Below are 5,557 nucleotides of genomic sequence, written 5' to 3' on the forward strand. Positions count from 1 at the left end.
GTGTTGTACAGTTGAAAGATATCCCCAATCATATGCCAGGAGCAGCCACTACCAACAAACCGAAGTCTGATGATATGTCTTCATAGCTGAGCCAACACAGAGCGGGATCAGTTGGTCTTTGGAACCCAGTCCATTTTGAAATTGGGTCGACCTTTGTCATCAACGCAAGGTACTTTCTCCCATGACATATCATGCTTATCACAAACAGAAGATGATGAAATATTAGAATCATTAGAAGATTTGGGAGATTGAACCTTTGGTACCCATCTATATTCAGGTTTAACCCATTTCTTGTTGGATCGGATGGGTGCCTCGACACTTGATTTGGAACTTGAAGCCGTCTGCCTAGATGACTTTGACCTAACCAGTCTTGGATTCACAGGAGCATCTCTTGAACTAGGTTTCTTGGCCGACATTTCCTTCTTGCTCTTGGGAGTTGGATGCTTGGCCTTAGGAGTTGAATTCTTGGCCTTCATGGAATTCTAGTCGGCATTATCTGAACGTGGCCTTGAGGGGTTTCTTTTGGAGTATCTCCCTCTTGGCGCGTTCTGCCAACCTTGTGCATAGTAGGGAACGTATGCGCGATTTGGACAATTTCTGGCAATGTGTCCAGGTGTTCCACAGTGAAAACATGTCTTTTTCTTCACTATGAAGTTGTTTCTTCCTGCTCCTGGTGGCGTATCCTTGTCGTGTCTCTTGTTGTTCCCACATGCACACTTGCCACAAGAACTCTGTTGCGTTGGAATTGGTGGCCTGTATTTCTCAACGGCAGGTTGATCAGAAGCAGTTGAGTTCGAAGCAACAAATTCAGAGTTCAAGGAGATGTTGGTTTGTTCAATGGTTTTCTCCTTGTTCTCATCTTCTGCTACTTTACCTGCACATGAAGTAGCAACATTAGTATCTTCAATATTAATAACTCCTCCTGACACAAATCCCGCTGGTTTTCCATAAACCATGAATGGTTCGTTGGCAATCTCCTCTTTGGTCAACGGGTGATACTGATATGCATGATTGAAAGGAGGAGGTACATTATCGTATCCTAGACCCTTGTTTTGATTATCTTTAAATTTTAATTCGGTTTCAAATAAGGACTCGACTGTCTGACTTGACGCAATATAATTTTTAAAACTAACATCTGTTTTTCCACACTTAATTTTCAAAGAGTCAAGTTCTTCAGTTACAGCAGCAAGTTGTCTCTTAATATAGTCATAATTTTCACACTTGTTGTTATACTCTTCCTAAAGTTTCCTAAAGTCCTTGGTTTTTGCTTCTAATTCAGCCTTCAGGGGTTTCTGTCCTTTCCTGAGTTGATATCCTTCATATCTTAGGTCCTCAACTTCTTTTTTTAATAAATCAACTTGTTCCCGAAGAAATATAATCGTAGTTTCACAAGCTGGAGTACATGTAACTTCAGTGACCGGAATGTTTTCAGAACTCATTGTTTTTCTACACTTCAAAGCACAAGTTCTACAATTACATCAGCAAGACTAAGATGATTGAGATATTTTGTCTTCTTGATGATAGCCACGTTCATATCCCACGATTTCGGAAGCGAATTTAGCAGCTTTTTGTTTATCTCGGACTTAGTCAAGAAGATCCCGACAATATTCATCTCAGTAGTGAGTGTGCTAAATCGCTACAACTGAGTTTCGAGGGTTTCTCCAGGGACATTAACGAAAATGTTGAAATTTTGTCTTAACATATCCTGATGACTCTCTTTCATGTTTTCAACTCCCTCGTAGACTTTAAAATCAATTAAAAGCACAACTAGAAGCTAAAATAAAACTTAAAAGTCAAACCCTTTGATTATAAACCTCAAAAGTCAACCTTAAAAAGTTAAACTCAAAAGTCAAACTTGAAAAGCCAAGCTTAAAAGTCAAATTTAAAAAGTTAAACTTAAAAGTCAAACTTAAAAGTCAAATTTAAAAAAATTAAACTCAAAGTCAAACTTGAAAAGTCAAACTTAAAAGTTAAATTTAAAAAGTTAAACTTAAAAGTCAAATTTAAAAAGTTAAACTTAAAGTCAAATTAAAAAAAAATTAAACTCAAAAGTCAAACTTGAAAAATCAAACTTAAAAGTTAAACCGAAAAGCTAAATTTGAAAGTTTAAAAGTCAAAGTATAAAATCAAAGATCAAACTTGGAAGTCAAAGTCAAAATAAAAAATCAAAAATAAAAGTCAAAAATAAAAAAATTTATTATTATTTATTATTATTATTATTATTATTATTATTATTATTATTAATTTTAATTTTGGATGAAAAAGGAATTTAAAAATAAAAGAAATTGAGTTTTTGGGTTAAAAGTGTCAAAATTCGAAATTTGGTGCGAAATGGAGTCTTTATGAATTAAATTCGGAAGGAAAGTAACAAAGGATCATGTAGCCAAGTTGGATAAGGCGCGAGGTTCAGTTAGCAGGAGACCCGGGTTCGATCACCGGCACCTCCAAAGTCGCGTCCTATTTTTTTAAATGCGAAGCGAAGTTGGTTGCGAGGCCGAGGAGCTATGCGAGGACGAGGCTTTTAGCGAGGTTGCTTCTTGCGAGGCCGTAAACTCCGAGGCCGCAAACCGAGGCCGTGAACTCCTCGGACCGCAAACACCGGCCGCAATCCTCCGGCGACCGTGAACTCTGAAACCCTAGCCGCCGGCCACAAACTCCGACCAAAAACACCGATTTTTCGACTTTGACGCTCCAAAACTCGATCAAAAACCTTTTTTTATGAAAAACACGAAGAACAAACCCCCCTTAATTTCTAGAGATCTATCCAAAAATGCAAGAATATTTCGAAAATAAGATCAAATAATGCTCCAAATCTGACAAAATTGACTGATACAACTTGGCACTAATACCAATTGTAAGTCCCTAAAATGCTTGTGTATCAATCAGATCCGTTTGATGGTGCGAAATCTCAATCAAACGAATGATGTCAGATCAAATAGAATAGAAAGAGAAGAAGTAGATGATGAATCTCAATGTACTAATGAATAGAATGATGATTCGGATACAAGAGATTCACACACACACTAACACACAAGTTCTTCTGTCTCTCTGGCCGTAAACTCTCTAGGGTTCATCAATGTAACGCCTGTGTTTCTGGGCTTGCCATTTTTAGCAATGTAATAGTCTAGGTTAACCTTTGTAACTAAATTTGAAATAATAAAAATGTATTATTTGTGAATTATGTGATTTATGTGATTTATGTGTTTATTTTCTTGATTTTTATAATTTAATGAATTAAGAATAAAATAAGAATCAAAATTAAAGTGTGAGATAAGCCCGATATCTTTGCATAAAGTTGTAGTGGTCGAAACAAGGATTCCGGAGATATAAGGAATGCCAAAATCCGAGTTATAACGAAGAAGTTATGACCTGTCAAAGTTTCGCGACAAAACCGGCACAACGCCGAGTGACGTAAAATATGAATTTAAGATAGAGTGATATTTAGCCTTAGCGATCTAAACGAAAGTCGTAGATTTCGTTAAACCGAGAGCGTGCATAAAAGGAACGCCCAAATCTGACTTCGTATGAGGAAGTTATGATTTTTCTAAGTTTCGACTTAGCAGTATGCAGCCCGAATACTCGATTTGAGATCGAGCGGTTTTTAGCCGAAACAATCTAAATGAGAATCGAAGATCTCGTTGTTAGTAGCGAAACGATGAAAAGATAGGCGAGAACGGACATCGGACGAAGAAGTTATGATTTTATAGTGAAGTTTTCCTGTCCGGGCCTTCTAAAAATAAATAATAAAAAATAAAGTCAAAGTTAGCCGACGGAGTCTAAACGAAAGTTGTAGAGCGTAGTCTCACCTACGTGTGGATATAAAGAATGTCGAAAACGAAGCTCGTATGCGAAAGTTACGGAATTTAAAAGTTTGTCGAGTCAAATTACGCCCAACGTAATTTGAGTACGCCCCGCGTACTCAAGCGGATGCAAGTTGTCTGACCAATACTCGAGTGCCACAGATCGACGCATGCAGTGACGTCAAAGTACACCCCGCATAACCAAGTTACGCCCCGCGTAATCCCAGACCCTCAGCCTATAAATAGAACTCGAAATCAGCCATTTTCTCTTGTTCAAACTCTTCCTTTTCTCTAAGTTTTGCCTCGATTTGCGTGCCAATCATATCCCGAAGCCCCGATATCATTCCCGAGCCCCGAAGCAAGATCCGAAGCCCCAAGGATCCCGAAGAGCGTTATTCCCGAGCCGAAGCTCTGCCCGCGAGGAGTTCGATTTTGGTGAAGATCTTCCAGATCTATCGAAGTATACTACTTGTATAATCCGTAGTGTTGTCGGATCATCTTCTGATCAGGTGAGTGTGTAGTTACCTTCTTCCAACACATTATTATAAAGTATTTTATATAAAATACGTGCTATGTGTATATATTTTGTTGTTATATGTGTGAATGTATATTCACTCTCTTGTCTATCATAGATCTGAGTTATTCTCTATGAAATACGTGTTATGTGTGTGTGCCTCATCTGTTATGTGGAATATGTATTGATTAAAGCATGCTATACAGGTTTTAAACTATGTATAAAAATGTATATTTTTATCTACTAATATGTTGGGTAGAACATGGGTATTTAGTTGGTGTGTAATAAACAGATGAGAGGCCTCGATGTTGTTTTGATTTAGTCATCTAGCGGAGTTTAGATGACGACCACAAACTTTTCTAGACAGTCCTGTGGAACACTAACAGGCTCGCCACCTGTAGGTGTTAATGAACATGGGTGTTCATTCGCTGTACTCCATCCCCCCATGGTTGCCTTATTTGACATATATTGTCGGGAAACCCCCGAATGCATGTGTTGTCGCCCCGATGAAATATTCTTAGACTAGGTCCCTTGTGTTAGTTATTTTAGGGACATAAAGTGAGAATAACGGGAATGGGTAATTGGGTTATCGTTGGTTGATGAAAAATTAATTTAATTATTTATTGTGGGTTGAAAACTCTATATGCTCACCAGGCTCCCAAGCCTGACCCACTCAGTTTCTTTGTATTACAGGAAGTGGCGCAAGGGCATAAGATGTATAATCATCAAGTTGTTTTTGTTTACAAGTCTGTATATGTATATATTTGTTGAATGACTTGTAATGTTTATCGTTTATGCTTTATGGTCTGTATCGGAACATGACATCCCGAGTTTTGGTTATATAATGAAAATACATTTCTTTATGAAATGCTTTGGTTAATATTATTTTATCATACTTTGTTTTTGGGAACAAATTCCGCATCTCTTTTAAAATCAAAAGGATTTACTCTGAAAATGTTTAAAAAGCATAAATGAAACCGGTCTTTTCTGGCCGAGATTTTGGGGATGTCACAGTTGGTATCAAAGCATTAGTTTAAGCGAACTAGGAATTTGTAGGATTTCTAGACTTAAACTTAGAATGCTACGTGAAATTTTGAGATGTGTGTTTGTGATATTTTAGACACGAGCACTAGTTTATTTTAGGAATGTTGCCTAAAATGCTTTATGTGCTAAATGTTATATGTTGCCATATATTATATTATTTGTTCGGATCTATGGTCTGTTGCCGACCGGATCTAGAAAC

The sequence above is a fragment of the Lactuca sativa genome, chromosome 9 (genome assembly GCF_002870075.4).
Source record: "Lactuca sativa cultivar Salinas chromosome 9, Lsat_Salinas_v11, whole genome shotgun sequence".
NCBI lineage: Eukaryota > Viridiplantae > Streptophyta > Magnoliopsida > Asterales > Asteraceae > Lactuca > Lactuca sativa.